Source organism: Prionailurus viverrinus, chromosome D3 (genome assembly GCF_022837055.1).
Source record: "Prionailurus viverrinus isolate Anna chromosome D3, UM_Priviv_1.0, whole genome shotgun sequence".
In the NCBI taxonomy this organism is placed as follows: domain Eukaryota; kingdom Metazoa; phylum Chordata; class Mammalia; order Carnivora; family Felidae; genus Prionailurus; species Prionailurus viverrinus.
This window is the reverse complement of record NC_062572.1, coordinates 73,387,856-73,409,478: the sequence shown is the minus strand read 5'-3', so window position 1 is coordinate 73,409,478 and position 21,623 is coordinate 73,387,856. Positions and strand designations below refer to the sequence as shown.

General features: G+C 38.1%; 1 protein-coding gene across 1 annotated transcript in view; it reads right to left on the bottom strand.

Annotated features, from left to right (window-relative positions):
- DCC (DCC netrin 1 receptor) overlaps positions 1-21,623 on the bottom strand; it is a 1,137,854-nt gene that overhangs the window by 665,811 nt on the left and 450,420 nt on the right. The window lies entirely within an intron of this gene.

Sequence of the window (21,623 nt, the reverse complement as noted above, 5' to 3'; positions counted from 1 at the left end):
TCACACCACCCAGTCTCTATATCATGTTATCCTACTTTAATTAGTTCACATCTAAGCTATCTAAAGTTATCTCACTCATTAATCTATTTCCTTGTTTATTGTGTCTCTCCTCATGAGAATATGAGTTCTATGAATGCAGACTTTGTTCTTCAGTTCACTGATGTGTTCCTAGCACACTGAAGAGTGTTTGGCACATAGTAGGTGTTAAATTAGATATTTTTGAATACACATATGGATGGTGTACATAGTTTGAATGAAGATGATATTTTAGTTCTTCGTCTTCAATTTCTAGACTGGCTGTAGGCTGGGTGTTTAGTTATTTTCTTTAAGATCAGACATGGCCATTTTGGATTAGAAAGATCCTGAGAATCAATCTTATCATGGCTAATCAACATAATTCATATCTAAGATAGTTTCTTTAGGGCAATAAATATATCTGGGTTTTGACAGCTGGACCATCCATCAAAAAGACAGACTGAGCTGATTAGTTTGACCAAAGTTACATTTAGAATGGTTCTACAGATATTGGTACCACTGAGAATTTAGGCATAGCGTAATCATATCAGTGCCTGGATAAGAGCAAATCAGAAAATCAATCTAAGAAAACACAATGGGTAGAATTTTTTTAGTTAAAAAATTGCCTGTTGACTTCATGGAGAGGAAGACCATGAGGCATGGCTAGAAAGTCAAAGCAAAGCAGGAAATAAAATATTATTCAGGTACAAGAGCAAAACTTCCCAGAAAGATGTCAGAATCGTGTCGGACTGGAACCCAGGAAAGCTTCCAGAGGAACATCCAGACACTGAACATCTGGACAATAGAACGCAGCCACCAACAAAAAAGTCACTCCTTCAGGCAGAATTTCTTTTATAGTTTTTTTTTCTTCTTTTAGGGCAGTGGTTCTTGGTCTTCAGACCAGCAACATCACCATCAACATCAGCATTACCTGGTAACTTTTTCGAACTGCAAATAAATCAGGGCCCACCCCAGACCTACTAAAAGAGAAATTCCTGAGTATAGACCCCAGTGCTCTGTGTTTTAACATGTCCTGCAAGTGATTCTTATGCTGGCTCAAGTTTGAGAACCCCTTTCCCAGGGCGAGATTCAACTACCTGGTCGTGGAAAAAAAAAAACATTATTTTAGTTCAAGGTACCTGCAATTGAAAGTACATGGTTTGAAATAAAGTCTGAGTCTGGAATTCTGCTCTTAATTGACCAGGCAATCATCACTGAAGTGCTTTGCCCAACTATTAATGCATTTTCCGTGTATAAACAAAATGTGAAGCTTGCCCCTCAACATCACACACAGTGTTGCACAAAATGAAGGTGGAAAGCACTCCAGAAGAGTGCAGTGTTCTCAGAATGATGAGTATTATTACAATTCAGAGAGATATGTTAGATTTTGCTCTCAGCATAAATTTCTGAGCAATCATAACCTGTTTGCCAAGTGAAGACGCTTTACCTGAATTGCCTTAAATACATATTTGATAGTATTCGGCAATGTTGTCAAAAGGAGGCTGGTGGGGAGGAGCTCAGTTTCTGAGGAAACACCAATCAGCTCATCAATCTGCCTAGCTGTGCAGTCATTTCCTCTAATGAGAGGTCTGTAATTGTCACTCAGGATGACTTAACATGTCACTGTTGATTAGCACAGGAGACGAAGATGTCTCAGGAGCAAAGTGAGACAAAGCTCACCTTACCCAGTCTTTGCTCTCCTCATGCCTAATTGGCTGGGTAGTTGCAAACTTTATTGTGATAAATGACAACTCCAAACTCACATGCAAACACATGTGCTTGAGCATACATGGATAGATGGATACACATACAATTTATCACTTTATTTAACAGGGAGAAAAATTTTGCATCAATTAAAAATTAGACATTTTATTTTCATATATTGTTGGCTAGGTCATTCATTTGTATATTTTTAAAATTTTTGTTTATGTTTATTTATTTTATTTTGAGACAGACAGAGTGTGAGCAGGGGAGGGGCAGAAATAGAGGGGGAGAGAGAATCCCAAGCAGGCTCTGCACTGTCAGCAAAGAGCCCAATGTGGGGTTCAGAGACCCATGTGGGGTTCAAGCTCACAAAACCATGAGATCATGACCTGAGCTGAAACCGAGAATCAGACACTTAATCAACTGAGCCACCCACGTGCCCCTGTATATTTTCTCAGAGTAAATAAAAAGGTTTTTTTATAGGATCTAGTATATGATTAAGGGCATTTCCAAGTTCTTTTGCCTTTTAACTAACCCCAAAAATGTAGCTTAATTCTACATAGCCAATATGTATATATTTTTCTATGATTCTTCTATATGTCCTTTAATCAAGGCAAGATAATTTTGTCACTTTCTGACAAAATTATATATAAAGTTCATTTACATCTTTACTCAGGTTATTTCCTTTCATAGAACCCTCTTACCCATTCCTTGAATTTCCCCAAATTTGACCTACCTGCTAGGATTCTCTTCAAATTTGAACTCAAGTCCCACATTCTGATTTAAGTTTGTCTTTCCACATTTCTGAACTCTTATATAACTCAACCATTTTCCTGACTTATTTGTCATTTATAAGATATGTTGCTTAGAATTATTATCTAATGTTTCCATATGATCAAAACACTAAGATTCTTTAGGTTAGGAACTATGTTTTATGTTTCATTCCTGTGTTCCAAATAACATCTGCTTCACAGTAGGAATTCAATAAATATTTGTTCAATCATTGTATTTGAGGCTTTAAATGAAACAATTGGTAGGATAATAATGATAATTTATCTCTTACCATAATAGTTAAGATGTCACCATTTTTCTCTGGAATCATCCACGAGAAAGACACAGCCAACACAATCAATGACATGTACAATTAGAAGACTTGTTTTTCCCCCCTTTCTTACTAATACATGCTAGTAGTGTCTTGAACAACTCTACAAATCCACTGATCACCAGAAAGGGATTGAAATAAGATCAGTAAATCTCACTTTCTGAGAAGTAGAACCATATTTTAAAATTATTTCAACAAAAATATCAAAGTGAAAATATTCTTGACGGATCAGAAGAAAATTCTCGATATCAAAATACAGTATCCCCTAAAACCTCAAATAAGAAAAAAAAAACAAAACAAAAACATATGATTTATAAATCCAAAACCAGGTGAACAATGTCCAAAACAAAGAAATGCAAACTTGGTGGCTCAGTCAGTTAAGCGTCTAATTCTGACATGTCATGATCTCATGGTTCTGTGAGTTCAAGCCCACACTGGGCTCTGTGCTGACAACACGGAGCCTACTTGGGATTCTGCCTCCCCATCTCTCTATCCCTCTCCCATTGTCTGTCTGTCTCTCTCTCAAAAATAAATAAATAAACATTAAAAAAATGTAAACTTTATTTTATTTTTTCCCATGGTGCCTGTCTAAATCCTCTTTGAAAAACCAAGACAAAAATATATATTTTTAATAAGAATCATATTGCAAAGATGTTTAACTTGAGTCACTAAAATGTGATTTTGAAAGAAGATCCATTTAAAGAGTCAGTTTTGAATGCATTTAATTTTAAGGAATATATACATATGGTATATATGGCAAAGGTTAATTTTTGAATAAACTTACTTTAAAATATTTCAATATGTTAAAGTGAAGATAAGTTTTTCTTTGAAGCTAATTATGTGTTGAATGCTTGTGTGCCCCCCAAATTCACATGCTGAAATGCTAACTCCCATAGTGATGGGGTTAGGAGATGGGGCCTTTGGGACGTGATTTGGTCATGAGGATGGAACACATATGAATGGAGTAGGTACCCTCATAAAAGAGATCCCAGAGAGCTCTCTTGTCCCTTCTTCCATGTAAGGACACAGCAAAAAGACAGCCATCGATGACCTAGGAGCAGACCCTTGCCAGACATTGAATCTGTCAGTACCTTGATTTTTGGAGGTTTCCAAGCCTCCAGAACTGTGAGGAATAAGTTTCTGTTGTTTATCAGTTTCCCAGTCTAAGAAATTTTGTTACAGCAGCATGAACTAACTGGCAAAGCCATAATTTTAGTTTCAGGGTCGAAATTACAGACTTGGAATAGGATCTTATGATATCATAACCAAAATCAAAACAAAATCTGCCACCCTGAAATATTCAGTCACACGATATCACCTGATACATTTCCAATGCAGTGAAATCAGCAGTAGTTTATTATAACTTGTGATTGTAACAAATGTCTCTCAGCCACATTTTCCATACTTAAAAATCCACATTTGAAATTAAAAGAAAACAAGTTTGGAAAGCAGGGAAAAACTAGAAGGTAAATCATTTTGAAATACCATGGCGTCCTCTGTGGTGCTTTAAAATTGAGTTATTCTTCTGTTTTAGCAACAAAAGAGACTGTAATATAAATTTTGTTTCTTTCATAATTTATGAAAACAACCAGTCAGTTCTTCCTTGGCCATACATGATACTGTATTAAATAACCCACTATTCCAACTTTGTTGATTATAAAATATCCACAGAATGTTAAATAACCTGAATTCAGTCATCTATGTCAGTGAATCAATTCTCAATATGTTTAAAAGGCTGTTTCCCCATTAGGAAAATTAAACATCAAAATTTCAGAAACACAATGCAAATTATTCAGCTTCATAGAATTTACAAAGGACAAAATGTTTTAGCACTGGGCAGTCACACAAAAGGAACATGGAATTATATGTATGCATGTATGATATGTATGTGTAGCTGTATATTATATATAAACATATACATACACACATATATACTGTAAATGTGAGGGGTGTGTTTGTATGTATATATGTAATTGTATTATTACATATATATTAATAACTATTATTTTCATTATAATTAAATTACATAATTTAATTAATTACATAATTATACATAATTGTATTAGTCAGGTTTTCCTAGTAAAAACATTTTGTTCTTTTTCTCTCTAAAATCTATTAAATGCAAAATGAAATAAAATAAAATCTATTAAGTGCAAAATGAAATAAAATGAAATATATTAAATGCACAAACAATAATTCGGTATCTTATCTAACCATAGTAAAGAACATGGAGAAGAAGAGATGAAACATGGTGTCTTTCAGAAGCATATTTGTTTTGCAATTTCTCAAATAACAATTTTGGTGGTTTGGTTCAAAGCACTAAATTACTTTGTAAAAGTCATATAAATACTACACCAAACCTATTTTTCACAAATGTTTTGGTGTAGGAAGGATTCATCAGCTTGGGTGTTTGGTAAAATGTTATGAATAAAGACATTTGGCCACACCCTTGATGAGATCTTTGGACAATTCTTATGCATACAAAAATTTCAGAAACACTACCTGAGACCAAAGGTCCTCAACCTTCAGTGAGTGTTAGACTCACCCCGAGGACTTGTGAAAACACAAATTGCTAGGTTCCACCCCAAAAGTTTCTGATTCAGTAAGCCCAGAATGGAGCTTCTAGCAAGTTCCCAAGTAATTCTTATGCCTCTTGTCTATGCCTACACTGTAAGAACCACTGCTGCAGTCTTACTTAAATATCATATTTTTAAACAAGAATATCAGGTAAACCAGACTTCAAACTATTGTAAAACCTCACTTCCTACGAAGGGGTCAGGAGTCCATGTCTTGTAATGCTGACTGAGAGTGGATCTGTAAGCTATAAACAGAAGAGAACATGGGGGCTAAGCTCCCACCATGAAGATTGCAAAGCCAACGTATTGCCACTGGTGTGAATCTTGGCCCTCGTCCACAGTTGTGAGCTACAGGTGAGATGCCTGTTTTCTTCAGAATCTGCTTTGTATCCACTTAAGTACATGGACTTTGAGACTTCTATGCTGGAGCTTGGCAGACCTGACCGTGGTGTTCTTCTTGGTGTATAAATGTCTTCAATGGCATTGGACAAGTGTGTGCTCACCATTCATGATAAACCTCACAATCACTTACCCACAGAAGGATTTGAGTTTAGAACCCTCTATAAAGTGTGGCAGAAATGTTTGGGTTTGGAATTTTCAAAACACCTGGCTACAAATCATCCCTTAAGGTTCTAAAAGAGCCTTATTAGCCCTCCAGTGAATCTTTGGATTTGAGGTCCATGGCATAACCGTGTAATAGCCAGGAATAATTTGTTTTGAAAATGTGTCCCAAGTACCCAGAGACATGGACTTGCTATATGAAGGTAATTAATGTAGATTAGGGGGATGTAAAAGCCATGCAACAATGAGTTTCATCTTAGTTTAATTAAAACTTAGGCACACTTTCTAGCAGCAGTTAGATTCCAGAATGTTCTATGTGTCTCATCCCTTGCCTAATTTTTTGATGGCAAAATTATATCATTATTAAACAAGAGACTATTCTCTTTTTGCTATGGCAGAAGGCTATGTATCTGGTTAATCTCAGAGTAGTTTCATATCAATAATGTAATGTTGAAAAAATTAGGAAAGAAATATAGCCTTGCTTAGAAATGTTTGCAATTACCATCTGTCTTTCAGGGGACCAATCCAGTTAGTCCTGCTTACTATGTTGGTAATGAAAGATTTTATAAGCACACCAACCCAGGAAACTAAATTACACATGAGCCACTTGGCCTGAGCTAGCTTCTGTTTACAAAGTCAATGGCCAATAAAAGGGCAATGAAGTTGCAAATAACTTTTAATTATTCTTGGCGAGTTTCTCCATGAAGTGATTATAACAATGATAATAGTGGAATAACTGTATCTTATATCTATTTGCTATTCATGCTAAATATTATAGAGAGTACCAAGCTTAAAATCAATTAATACAGAAGCTGACAGGATTTTGAAAGAAAATTTGTTAATCTAGTAAGACTTTTTTTTTACTTAGTAGAGAAAAGGTTCTAGAACAACAGTCCATAAATGACTCCCCAAAGTTTGACTAAAATTGTGCATAAACATTTGGGGGTACATAGTTTTGGTTTTTGTTTGAGAGCACACAGGTAGATGCAGATTTCTTGGTAAGTTGTCTTTGTAATCCTAAGGAAAGTTTGACTCCAAAAGTAAGAGTCCTCAAATAGAATTTTCATCTGTGAGATTTGCACAGACTAAGGTGGACCATCCCATGGCACATATGCCACACTTCTCCTGTTTTGCTCCCCTGGCAGAACTTACTATGTCATCATGGGGCTTCTTCCTCCATGAAACCCATGTCTAGCCTCCATATTTTCTGTAGCACTGAATTCCACATGGTTACCACCAAGTGACTGGAATTGTCATGTAAAGTGACATTTTTTTTTTGAAAGTACACTTTGAATACATTAAAAAAGATCATGCTACAAGGGTAATTAAGGGGCAGTTTCAATCTCAAATGAGTTTAAATTATTTAAATAATAAACCTTGACTGATATTCCAGAAGTTACTCCCTTTCCTTCCTTCCTTCCTTCCTTCCTTCCTTCCTTCCTTCCTCCCTCCCTCTCCTTCTCCGTCTCCGTCTCCCTCTCTTTCCCACTCCCTCTCCCTCTTGCTCTCCCTCTCCCTATCTTTCCCAAATCATTTAATGGCAATTTTTAGGGCTCAGTCATTGGCTTTCTCCTTTGTTCTAGCTTCAGACACTCCTTTGGAAACCTCATGCTGTCTCATGGCTTCCACACTACTCTAAGCTGATGACACTCATTTTTATCTTTAGTATAGATCCTCCTTCCTACTTAGGACTTGTAGACTAACTGCCTACATAAACATCTCCGCTTAGATGTCCAAGAGTATCCTGACCCAAGTAAGACAACTGGTATTCCCGTATGTTCTTCTGTTAGAATCTCCCATATCTTTGCTGGTAGCAACTCCCCACCTTCTAGTCTCTTAGGCCACAAAATGTCACTATTCTCTTATCTTTGTCTCAGACCCCACCTCCAGTATGTTAGCTAATTTTGTTGAATCTACCTTCCAACTATAACCAGAATACAACCACTTCTTACTGCCTCTCCTGTCACCATCTTCATCTCAGCCTTCACCATCTCTGACTTGCACTGTTGTTAACAGCTCCTTACCTGGCTTCTCTACTTTCATGACTGCCTTTCTGTGTCCTCATAGAGCACAACAAGCCATAATGATATGTGTAAGTCAGATCATACTTCTTCTGCTCTTGGCATCCCATTTCATGCAAAGCAAAATTCGAACTCTCTACAAGAGCTTTCAACCAATACATGATCTGGCTTTCACATCTACTCATAGCTTAAACCCTACTAAGTCTCTACTGCTTACTCTGCTCTAGACATGTTGATCTGCTGGCTATTATTTTGAAGATGGCAGTCACGTTTCTGCATTGGAGCTTTTATACTGCCTGTTCCTTGTCAGGGCTTGTTTTTTCTGCCTGAAATCTTCTTTCAGAAATCCCCAGGACTAACTTTCTGACCTCTTCCAAGTGTTGCTTAAATTTCATTTTATTTTCTTCTTTTAAAGATATTACTTTTTAAGTAATCTCTATACCCAATGGGGGGCTCGAACTCACAACCCTGAGATCAAGAGTCACACAGTCTACCAAATGGGCCAGTCAGGTGCCCCAAATTTCATTTTGTAAATATTCAGAATATCTGATTAATACCAAGACTTGACTTATCCCCTTAGTTAGGTCTATAGTTTTAATATTTTTTCAGTTTCACTCATAATAATCTAATAGGCTTGACCAATTATTTATTGTGTCCATTAATTTTTACATTATTTTTCTGTTTTCTCCATTCTAAAATGCAACTCTATGAAGGCAGGGATGTTGGCCTCTTTTGTTCACTGATGTATCCCATGTATTAGGAATAGTTCCTGGTACAAAGTAGGTTTTCAATACACCCTTGTCTGATTGAATTGGATTGTCCTGGGTTTATGAAGGTAAGGGAAATAGGCATCTCAGGTCATATGTACTTTAACAAGCAAAATCATATAACTTCAATCTCGAGCAACAACTACAGCATTTTGTACCAGTCAACAATTATAATACAGCTATAAATGAGTGAATTCAATACTAGAATAGCAGGATATGGGTAATGTAGGGTTTTATCTGCAATGGAACCAGTCCACATGAAAAGATAGTATCTGACTGTGAAATATCATCCAATCGCCTCCTAACATGTCTGCTGCTTCTGCTCTTGCTTAGATTGTTCTTAACCCAGTGGCCACAGGAATTCTATTAAATAGCAAGTCACCTGATGTTGTTGCACACTCAGAATAAAAGCTGAACACCTCAAACTTGCCAACAAAATTTTACAGGGTTTGGTTTCCCATGATGTCTCGTTCTCATCCTCCTCTGACACAAACCACCCTAAAGCTGGTTTATTTGCTGTTTCTCAAGCACAGCCCATGAGCTTCTGACTCCAGGTCTTTGTACTTCCTGTCCAATCTGCCTGGGATACCCTTTGTCATGTATCTTTATGGCTTGCATCTTACTTCCTACAGATCTTTGCCATCTTCTCAGTCGGCACTTCTCTGGACACAATGTTTAAAGTAAAATTTCCCTTCCCTAGATCCCCACATGTAGTTGCTGCTTAACTTTTTGCTATAGATTTAATATAATATTATCACTTCATTATCTTATGCAGCACACAGTGTATTTTACCTCCTTATCTTGTTTGTTATCTGTCTTCTATCTCACTCACCCGGAATTTAAGCCCATAAAGGTAATTATTTGTCTGTAGTGCTCCCTACTGGAACCCCAGCATCTACAACAGTATATGGCAATGCTACGTACATAATACTTTTTGACGAATGAATGACTAGATGTGTAGATATTCAGATACATACACATGTGAGCACAATTCATTGTGCTTTTGTTAAGTATCATTTTAAGTGCTACCAAGTACTTCTTGAGATCTGTGTAGTGTCACTCCTTCAAACTATGGAACCATAATAGAAAAATTATCATTTCTTTTTTAAATTTCTGAGCTTAGGCCTTCCACTTGCCAAGTAAATCAATAATATAAATCATTTATACTGTCCCATCTCTCTGGAGGCATTTCACAAATTTACAGATGTCTACAATGTTGGAGATTACAGAGACTTCAGTGAGGAGCCATGATATCTCCTTCACCTTAGAGATGATGGGTAAATAATAGATGTAAAGACAATTATCAAGTTATTCCAACACTGCAAACAGAACTAAGATGTTTCCTACCAGTGCAGTAATCTTACTGTAAACTCAGTCTTAAATCTGTTACTGCATGATATGAAACCTCAGAAAACACACTGGGTAACAGACTTCTCTAATGCATACAGCTTTCTGTGAGAAAAAAAAATTGGCCCAAATGTAAAGTAATGTTTCTTGGCTTATGAGGAGTTCACTCTCATATTTCTGGGGAAATGATTATTCAGATAAAATTGGGAAATAGTTAAATTATCCAAATATTTAAAAAAATGTAATTAATCAGACTACAGCTCTTCTGACTAGTATTTAATTCAACATAATTGTTTTATTCATTAGATGAGCAAACTAATCCATATTTCATCACCTAACCATAAAGATGACCAAGACAAAAAGTGACATCATCATACTTGGAAAAGTTTTACTTTTCTTAAAACTTACCATGGTGAACTTAGTACAAAAGTAAATAATTGTTTAATTCTGGGCACCTGGCTGGCTCAGTCATAAGAACATGTGACTCTTGATCTCAGGGTCAAGAGTTTGAGCCCTATGTTGGGTTTAGAGATTACTTAAAATAAATAAATAAAATTTAAATAATAAATATAATTGTTTAATTTGGAAATAGCTTATTAAAAGTGGTTTTGCACCTCTACATTTCATGTAACTTCCTCACTTGAGAATATCTTCTCTCACACAACCAAAGGACACTGAACACTAACCAAAGGAACTGGGTACCAGGAGGCTCCAACCAAGATGGACTTCATTGCCAAGGTAGACATAAACACAAGATTTTTAATATTAACGTTAAATAATTACAGTTCTGAGATGAATTTTAATAGATACAGTTTTAGGAACAGGGCCCTCCTTTAGCAGCGATCTCCATCACAACTGTAGTAATTTTACATCCCAATTCTCAATTATAAGAACTATCAAAGTATCTTTCGGCAAGAAGAAGAAAGATCATGCCCTTGCTACTGGAATTAGAGACATTAAACACCTTTAAACCAATCACGGTGATTCGATCACATTTATTGAAACTATTATTCCTCATATTTAAGAAAAATGTTCCCTACTAGGATACTGCCATCTCTTTATAAGACTGGATTACAAGTGTCTGTTGGTGTCATGCCATGAAGAGGGACACTGCTGGATGACACAATTGGAACATAATAAAGATCTCAATAACCTGGAACCATGGAACAAATCTCCAATGATCATGCTTAACTAGAATCAGTGCAACATCTTCTATTTGTTTCCATCAATAATTTCAAAAATCCAGCATGATGGAGACATAGGTACATAGTAGAAAAAAAAGATCTGAGTTGCATTTGGCGGTAAATAGAATATGAACTGAAGCGTAATGTGGCTGCTGAAATGCAGATGACATATATTCAGGCTACATTAGTTACAGAGTACATAGGCAATGAATTGTACAACTGATCACACTAGAGCTGGGACACGGGACTGTCTACATAATTTGTGTGTCCTGCTGCAAAATGGAAATACAGGGGTTCTTGTTCAAAAACCATTACAAATTTCAAGTCTGTGACATTAGAGCATTAAACTAGGCAGAGGGCCCTTCTAAGGATGTGAGGGTCCTGTGGGATTCCACAGGTTAGTTACATGCCCATGAAGTCATCCCTACTGGGACCTCTGTTGAGTCTGAACACTCACTACACTTCCTGGAAAATATCAGAGGTAAATTCAGAGAAAGGCAAAGAAAATGTGTGGATTTTAAACCAAGTCACATAAAGAAATGCTCAAAGAACTGGGATATTTTCTAAATAAGAAATACCCTGTCATGACATACAACAGGTGAAGAGCCCCCAAGTAATAGAATTTATCCCAATGGATAGAGAGGCATATTTTCATTTCATATTGGTATCTTTGATTCAGGCAAGCCTATTCAAAAGAATATGAAGGACTTAGGCAAGTAATAATTTTGTAGTCACTGTACGTATTCAGACATACTTTGGGTTATTAGTTAGACACGGCTCTAGGGAAGTTGCTTAGAAATTTTCTAGGGATATATTTCCCAAATGCAAACTCAAAAATTAATGCTAGATGTGCTACAATAAAATCACATGAAGCAGCTTGAAATGCTATTTCCTGCCCCTATACCCAAAGATGGGGCTCAGGAATGTGTGGGTTACTAAAAATTTTCACTAGGAGATTCCAGTAACCCACATTTAGGAACCTCTGATCAAGAAGGAATTTAAATACCAAAACACTATTTGAGATGGATGAACCTATAGGACCTATATAAACTCAAGATGTCTTCTCAACCTGACATTGACTAGCTTCTTCCTCCAGGCTCTGATTGCATGTGTTAAACTGACCACTGGCATGCACACACATACACACACACACACACACACACACACACACACACTGGTATATTTTTAAAATCCATGCTGCATCTCACACATGAAAACTCATTCTGGCTTTTTCAAAAACCATCATCTTGGAATGATTAGCTTGATTATGTTGCCATGTGAATATATGGTTAACCACAAAAGAAGGTTAAATTCATTACATTATGGAATTACCTCATTTTCTAAAGTGAAAACCATATTGCTCAACATGATGATAACATACATGCAATGGACTATTTTTGAAGAAGATTCCTTGAAAGGGAGATGACTTACTCCCATAAAATGAATTGAAAAAAAAACAGAAACAAAAAACACAGATTCTGAATGTTCCCTTTCCAATCACCCAAGATAAGATTCCAAAATGTTTCAAGCTATGATTAGTCCCTAAGACAAAATTATATGCCTTTTCACAATGAATGACACTTCCCCAAAGTGGCATTTCTTGACTTAAAATTCTGATACATTTTGTGAAGATAGCTTTGACTCACACACAGAAAAATCTCAGTATATGTTTTTCACATTTCTTAGAGATGCAAGGCTAATCATTTTCTACAACTAACATGCTAATTGTGTTTTGTGGCTTCACTTTCTACTTTTCTGACTTTTCTTAGTCTACGTATTGAAAACAGGTGGAAGGCCAGACACACACACCGACATCTAAGATAGGAAAGACCAGTCAGTATCCCAGCTGAAATCACCTAGCCACGATGCTAGTATGAGTTTGGATTTGAGGGTGTTTTACATGAGAAGAATAAAGCGTGTTATTGGATGGGAAGTAGGAGGGTGTTCCAGATATAAGAGCCATCTAGCAGCAGAAAAAACCTACATTTTCTCCTTGGGGGAAATGTAGGACCTATGTTCCCTGGGATAGGCTCCCAACAACCTATTTCTACCCCTTTGCCTTTACTGCTCTTATAATACCTACCTGACACCATTTTCACATGACAAATGACATTTCAGTCCTTTTGACAGAGAAATAGATGATCCATGCCAAAATGAAGGGGAAAAATTCTTTTTGCTATTGTGTTGCACAACTGAATACCGATCATCTACAAACTAGTGGTAAATTTTTTGAAATAATAACTTACAATAGTCCCTTTAGTAAATGTTTTGAGTATAGTGGCAAGGAAAAAATAGAGCAATATCAACACATTTTATTATCTAAGTGCTCTTTAAAATCGAAAAGGAAAATTCAAGGACAAAAAAGAGTTGGGAGAAAGAGTAATCTGATAACTGTGGTTCAGTTTGTGGATTGTCTCTAACAATATTTATTATCATTATTATTGTTGTTTTTGTTGTTTGCTGTAGAGGCAAATCTTCCAAACTCTAACTCATTACAACTTTCTCAGTATTTGAGCATACTGGGTTTGCATTTTTTACTATCCGTATGTCAAATTGGAGGAATGTAAACATGGTACAACTTTGGTCTGAGATATATATGAAAATTCTTGAAAGAAACATTGATTTTCACTCATGGGTGTGTGGGGCAGCACGACAGTTTACAGCTTGTTCACAATTCTCTTAAAACATACATTGGTTTTAAAAATATCAATTATGTCATATTTCCTATGCATCTGCAACTTAGCTGTTGAAAGTTTATCAGAAATTTCAAGAGCAGAGATACTTCTTCAGAGTACTATACTGTGTTGTTTCCACCCATTTTTACTAAATTAAAAAAAATAACACAGGGGCGCCTGGGTGGCTCAGTCGATTGAGCATCCGACTTTGGCTCAGGTCATGATCTCGTGGTCTGTGAGTTTGAGCCCCGCATCGGGCTCTGGGGTGACAGCTCGGAGCCTGGAGCCTGTTTCAGATTCTGTGTCTCCTTCTCTCTCTGACCCTCCCCCATTCATGCTCTGTCTCTCTCTGTCCCAAGAATAAATAAACTTAAAAAAAAATAACACATAGGTAATCTCCATTACACATTATATCCTGTAAATTATAATTATGAATATAATGCATAAATTATACAACATAACTTTATAAAATTAAGAGCATAACAACAATAAAAAAATAAGGCTCAAGCTGTTCCTTTCAATCTCCACAAGTCAGATGCAAGTTTATATCAACTATAAATTTAGGATTATGAATTGTTTAATTTTACTTAATAAGAACAGTATTATAGCTGCTCTCCTCTAGCAGACACTGCACTATCACAGGCATATTTTTTTAGTGGGTTCCCACAGAGCTTTGAATCGGGAAACTGCAATTTGAATTTCATGAAATATTTTTTTTCAAACATTTCAAAATGTGAAAACAATTCTTACTGCAGGGCTGTGCAAAACAGACAAGGGCAGAACCCAGATGAGGATGATAAGCTCTGCTTTTTAGTCCAGTGGGTCTTCCAAGCATCAAGAACACTTCCAGCACCAGGCACTTTCCTCCAAGTGGGGAAAGAGGGTGAAGAAGGAGAGACACTCAGAGACATGCCTGAATGATATCATCACTGTCATGCAGCTGGACACTGTGAGCCCCCGATATGACAGATGCCACAGAGGCAAAGACTGATGGGGGTGCACAGGGCTAGGAGACCATGGGAAGCCACAGAAGGGCACTGGGGCCATGGGGCATCCATGGAGCCCTAGGCTGCATATTTTAATTCTGTCTTTAGAAGAACCTTTTTAGTTAGGTGAAATTGTGTCCATTTTAATAAGGAGGAAGCAAGAGAGAGACTAAGTTGATCAATATCTCCCAGGTGGACAGTTAAACTGTGATCCTAGGATGGTCTGCATCCATTCTGATTACTATACCATGCTCCCTTTCCAAAGATTAATCCTTAGAATATTTTAATGTAAATTTACCACAACAAATTGCTTATTCAAAAATCTCAACTCTAGGGGTGCCTGGGTCATCCAGTCAGTTGAGCGTCCAACTCTTTTTTTTTTTAATTTTTTTTCAACGTTTTTATTTATTTTTGGGACAGAGAGAGACAGAGCATGAACGGGGGAGGGGCAGAGAGAGAGGGAGACACAGAATCGGAAACAGGCTCCAGGCTCTGAGCCATCAGCCCAGAGCCTGACGCGGGGCTCGAACTCACGAACCGCGAGATAGTGACCTGGCTGAAGTCGGATGCCTAACCGACTGCGCCACCCAGGCGCCCCTGAGCGTCCAACTCTTGATTTCGGTTCAGGTCATGATCCCAGGGTCATGGGAAGGAACCCCTTGTTGGGCTCTGTGCTGAGTGTGGCGCTTGCTTGAGAGACTCTCTCCCTCTGCCCCTTCCCCCACTGGTCCTCTCTCTCTGCCTTTCTCTCACTCTCTAAAATAAAAAAGTAAAAGCCCAAAATCTTAACTTTAAGATACCATCTATCTAAGGGGTGAATGGAAAAACAGAGTTTCAAGTTTGATTTCCTTTCCCTAATTCTCCATCTTGCTTGTCTTCAGTTTTCAGTAGTCAGACCTTCAGTATGTCAGCAGTGAGAGATTACTGGTCTTAAAGTCAAGACACTGAGGAATGACTCAGCCACTAACTAGCTGGGTGCCACAGGCAAGTCTTCTAATATTCCGAGTCTTCCATTGCTTACAGCTGAGATGGCGGGTTTTATTATTTCTAAAATTACAGCTGCTCTACCAGACTGAGCTAGTCTTCCTTCGTTCTTCCTTCAATGCTCAAGCATCAGAAAATCTATTTATTTTTTTCTTCAAGACTAATAATTTTGAAGTTCAACCACACACAAGAGACTAGCTATGAATACAGTTTTAAAGCAATCAAGAGAACATGCCCTGTAACTTCCTGTGGGAATGGAACCTGCCAGCCTCCCATGATGAACAGCCAGAGCACATAGGTGAGACAGCTCTTGCAGGACATTTCTCGTGAATGGGCAGAATAAACAGACCACTCCATGTTTGTTAACCTCTGTTTATCTTCCTTCACAATTTTGAAATAGATCTGCCATCACTCACAAGGCATGAGGGAAGTAAAAGAAACAAAATCACTTTCTAGTTCTTTTAGAGAGTCTAGTGGAACTAAAGTTGAGAAATGACTTTGTCACTTTTCCCTTTATTGAAAACCCGTGGTGTATTTCTCATCAAGATGTGGACGTGACCCACTTTTCCAGAGCGCCAAAATCTTGAGAATAAATCAAGTCAGCCAGAGAGATGATCTTAGATGGAGAGATCCCAAGTAGCCACGGAGTTGCAATTTCCCCTTTGTGAGAGAATGATCTCGCTATTTTCTGCTGACTTCCATTCTCAGGTTTAGCAAGAATGGCTCCTTATGGCATTTTGTTTCATGCTTCTCACTCACCATCCAGACAGTGCGGGCTGTACAAATAACGCACAGGCATCCCACCTTTACCAGTACTACCCCCTCTATTGCTCTGTCACACCTGTTGCTCCCACCACTGCAACATTTCATGTTGCCTTTTCCCTCTCATTCTGGTGCCCTTTTATTCCTCCCTGGGCAGGATACCCCTTGAAAGTGCTTACATAGGGCTTTCCTTGTTGTCAGGCCCATTCTCAGTAAACACATACCACCTATGAAAATCTTGCAGTCATCAACTAAAATCAAAACGATCATTCTGACTCTTGAATTTTCTGATTAACATAATAAAAAGATTATTTTTATTTGAGTCTTGTTTTAAAAAAAAATCCTTGTGAAATGTATGCGTTTACTGCATATCCTGCCTTAGTATGTAAAATAGAAGGTAGCCTTAAGACAGAATATTTCTTTCACTTTCTTTTTTTTTTATTTTTTTTAACGTTTATTTATTTTTGAGACAGAGAGAGACAGAGCATGAACAGGGGAGGAGCAGAGAGAGAGGGAGACACAGAATCTGAAACAGGCTCCAGGCTCTGAAACAGGCTCAGCACAGAGCCCGACGCGGGGCTCGAACTCACGGACCGTGAGATCACGACCTGAGCCGAAGTCGGACGCTTAACCGACCAAGCCACCCAGGAGCCCCTATTTCTTTCACTTTCAGAGGACTCTGCAATCCTGGAAAATCTTTGTTTTTCAAAGATAACTGCCCAGGAAGCAGAGGAAATTGGGCTACCTATCTCTGATCATAAGCCACACTATAAATACATTGCTTAACAATATATTCTTAATATTTATCTTTTCAATACATGAAGCAAAACACCCTAAGAATAAAGACTATGGCATCTACTTATAAATTCACCCTAATTTGGCAGAGTCTATAAGTTTTCAATAAATATTAATTCAATGTCATTAAAAGCAAATGGGGAGAGGGGAGCCTGGGTGGTTCAGTTGGTTCAGTGTCCAACTTTGGCTCAGGTCATGATCTTGTGGTTTGTGACTTCAAGCCCCACGTCAGACTCTGTGCCGACAGCTTGGAGCCTGGAGCCTGCATCAGATTCCGTGTCTCTCTCTCTCTCTCTCTCTGCCCCTCCCTGCTCATGCTCTGTGTTTCTCTCTCAAAACTAAATAAACACTAAAATAAAAAAAAATGGGGAGAAGAACTAAACACACACACACACACACACACACACACACAAATATGATTACAAGCTCGTTATTTGAACTCATTTCATTCCTGTTCTGACATATTTTCTTGGGTAAAACAAAACAAAACAAAACAAAACAAACCACTTCTTCAACATCTCAACAATCTTCCCATAATGGCCTCAATGGTTCATTAATGCCAGAACAAATCCTATACTTAGGCATTGATAAACATATATCTTAAAATTTTTTTAATGTTTATTTATTTTTGAGACAGAGACAGAGCATGAACGGGGGGGGGGGTGGGGGGGGGTCGTCAGAGAGACAGGGAGACACAGAATCTGAAGCAGGCTCCAGGCTCTGAGCTGTCAGCACAGAGCCCGATGCGGGGCTTGAACTCACAAACTGTGAGATCATGACCTGAGCCGAAGTCGGAGGCTCAACCGACTGAGCCACTCAGGTGCCCCAATAAACATATATATTAAACTCCTTGTAGCTCAATTCTTCAGACAAAACAACTCAAGAAAACCCCCAAGATCTCCCATCCGCTTCACAGCTTTACCACTAAAGGCTAGCATTTTTATCTGCAGGGAAAAAAAAGTGCCATGTGGCTGCAGTGATTTCTCTAAAACCCACTGATCCCACAAATCTCTCCCCACAGTCTCCACCTGAGGAAGTCTCTGACAGTCCTGAATGAACAGTTGATTTGAATGCATGTTCTCAATGCTCTGTTACCTTTTTGTTCAGAGGAAAGCAACAGGGATGGGATGGGGGGGGGGGGCACTTATTATTTCCATATATTAATTATATGCTGGATTGTGTTCTGAGAGGAAAATAATTTAAAAAAACCAGAAAAAGTCCTCTTGGCTCAGCTATCACTTTACTCTGAGCTATAAAAAGACCTCTAGGCTGCAGCCTAGACCCAGGTGGATTATTTAGGTCAATAGCTGGACGGAGACCTTTGGAATGAGCTGGGGACAGCAGGACATGGCGATGGTAATTGGCTATTTTGTACATTCTACTTGTTGACACTTATCCCAGCGTGGAGAGGGGCTACTGCATCTCAGAAGTGTTGCCTGTGGAATGAACACAAAAATATAGGGCTTACCCATTTTTAGCCATAGTTCTACAAAAGCAGCTGAGATTTAATCTTGTTTTCATGGGCTACTAATCCAGATTAATGACTTCTTTGAATATGTTTATTTATCCTGAGTCAATTGAAAAGAGCCCATGCTAAGCTGTGTAGTTTAGTGGACATATCGGACGGATTCATTTTAAATGGAAATAAAGCTCAATTTTCAATTTAAAGTAAGAGCCTGTTCTGTTGCTAGGGAAAAAAAAAATAGCAGTGAGAATTCCGACTCTCCAAATCCTGGTTTTAGGTTTAAACTCTATGAATTCATGTGCCTGTTACTCCAATCCTGTGACTGCTTTAAAAATTTGGTAAATGACTTAGTATTTGACCACCTAGTATATGCCAGGTACTGTTCTGGACACTGGGGATACAACAATCCCTAACCCCAGGGATACAACAAGATGATCAAGGACCAAGAGCAATATGCTTGCTCTTATATTGCAGTAATAAGGAAAGGCAATAAACAAGCAAACAGGGTCAAATACAAATATTTAAATGCATTCCAGTAGAGAGAGAGTAATCAACTGGGTAGATCAACTGGGTTAATCAACTTCCAAGAAGTTGAATAAAATGAGGACAGAGACAGACCTTTGAATTTGGTAAGATGTAGGTCATTGATGACTTTCAAGAGAATGGTCCCAATGGAGGGATGAGAGAAAAACCTTACTGAATGGAGTGGATGCCAGAATAAATAATAAAGAAGGGAGGCAATGAGGAAATTGAGACACAATACTATAGGAAACACTGTCAACAAAGTTTTCTGTAGTGAGAAGTATAGGTATGGGGCAATACCGGGGGGGAAATATGCTGCCAATAGATTTTTTTAATGGAAGCAACTACAACATACTTTGGGGCTGCTGAGATGATCCCATGCCTGGTAAAATCAATGGTGCATGAGGAAGAGAAGGGGATGCACCTAGGGAGGTAAGAGGGGAAAGGAGGTAGAGCATACATGGAAATGTTGGTTAGACAGAAGTGAGGATGGGTCACCCAAGTAATGATGGGAAATAGAGCACATAGGCAGTGGCATGGATGCTGGTAGGTTGATAAGTCTGGTGGTGAGAGAATGAGGGCATTCTTTCTGTACTGTTTTCCTTTTCTTGACAATTAAGAAGAGAATACAGCAGGTAATAATGAAGAATGAAGAACGAGTATTGGAGTCTAGAGAGAAGCATTTGTGAAGTAATCTCACAGAACCAGAAAGCAACTTTGCCAGGGAAACAGAGTGGGATTGCTTCTCTTAGTGTTGCCTATAGATCCAGGTCCCAGGTTTTATGATTCTTCTTCAGGTAAGTTCAGCTCTTCAGATGCTAGCACAGACAAAGAAGGAGGTGGGGGGGGGGGGGTTATTCACGAAAGGATTTTGCCATGGAGGTTCCAGACTCTTAAGTTTTTCTTTCCCTTCCTCCTCTGAACTGCTAACTTGCTGGGTGCATGGGCGGCTCAGTCAGTTAAGTGTCCACTCTTGATTTGGGTTCAGGTCATGATCTCACTATTTGTGAGATCAAGCCCTACATCGGGCTTTGCACTGACAGCACAGAGCCTGCTAGGGATTCTCTCTCTCCCTCTCTCTCTACTGCTCCCCCCACTTGTGTTCTCTCTTCCTGTCGGTCTGTCTGTCTCTCTCCTTCCTTCTCTCAAAATAAATAAACTTAAAGAAAAAAGAAAGAACTGAATCGCTAACTTGCAATCATTAGTACTCTGGTTCCAGACCAGAACAATGGCAATTGCTGACTGCTTTATGCCTTGGCTAAGGCACTCATAAAGGACTTTCTTCCTCCTTCTATATGCTATGCCTCTTCTGCTGTGGCTCCTGATCCCATGTGAATTTAACACTGCATTAGGAAATCAGAATTTCTGGCCAGCCCCAGGTTGGGCATATCATGTCGCTGCCTCATTCCTCCTGTTGGATATTACAGTCCATCTGAATGGGCTCAATCATACTGTAGAATTCAGTATAACTTTGGAACAACTCATGGGCTTTAGAGATTTTGAGAAAACATATGAAAAATGTGGCTTGCTTGCAAAAATACTGAAAATATTTTATATTTCTGATTTAGGATCTTCCTAATTAAAGAAAAATGATTTCACATTTAAATTTTCTAAAAATACAATACCAGGGAAGTGTGTGTGGGTGTTTGCATTTGTGTGTGCATGTACATACACATTAGGCAAAGACATTTTAATCCTATTTTTAGTTCTGTGGAAAAGTATCATCGTCATTGCTCATTTAAGGTGCTTCTGACTTATACATCCTTGGAGTTTGGAAACTATGACCACAAGTATTTAGTCTTCTAATCTGCTTGTTATACCTTCACAAATATCCAGTTTATGGGATAAACTGCTGTATCTAAGTATCTTTTCACAGTGGAATGTCACATGGGGTGAAGAGAACTAAATGTCTATATACACAGCAGGGGATGCTTTACCAATATCCATCATCCCTCCCACAATGGCAACATAGTATGAAAGCTCCCAAGTCAATCTTTTTCTAAAAAAAGGAAAATTAGGTTTACTCAGAAACATCCTGGGTGAGACAGGTACCTCATTAAAAACTGGCAGCTGGATCACTTGAGTAAGAGACCAGTTTTTCCACAGACATTGTGGGTTAACTTCACTAGCACTGTTGTCACTTTTATGCTTGTTTAG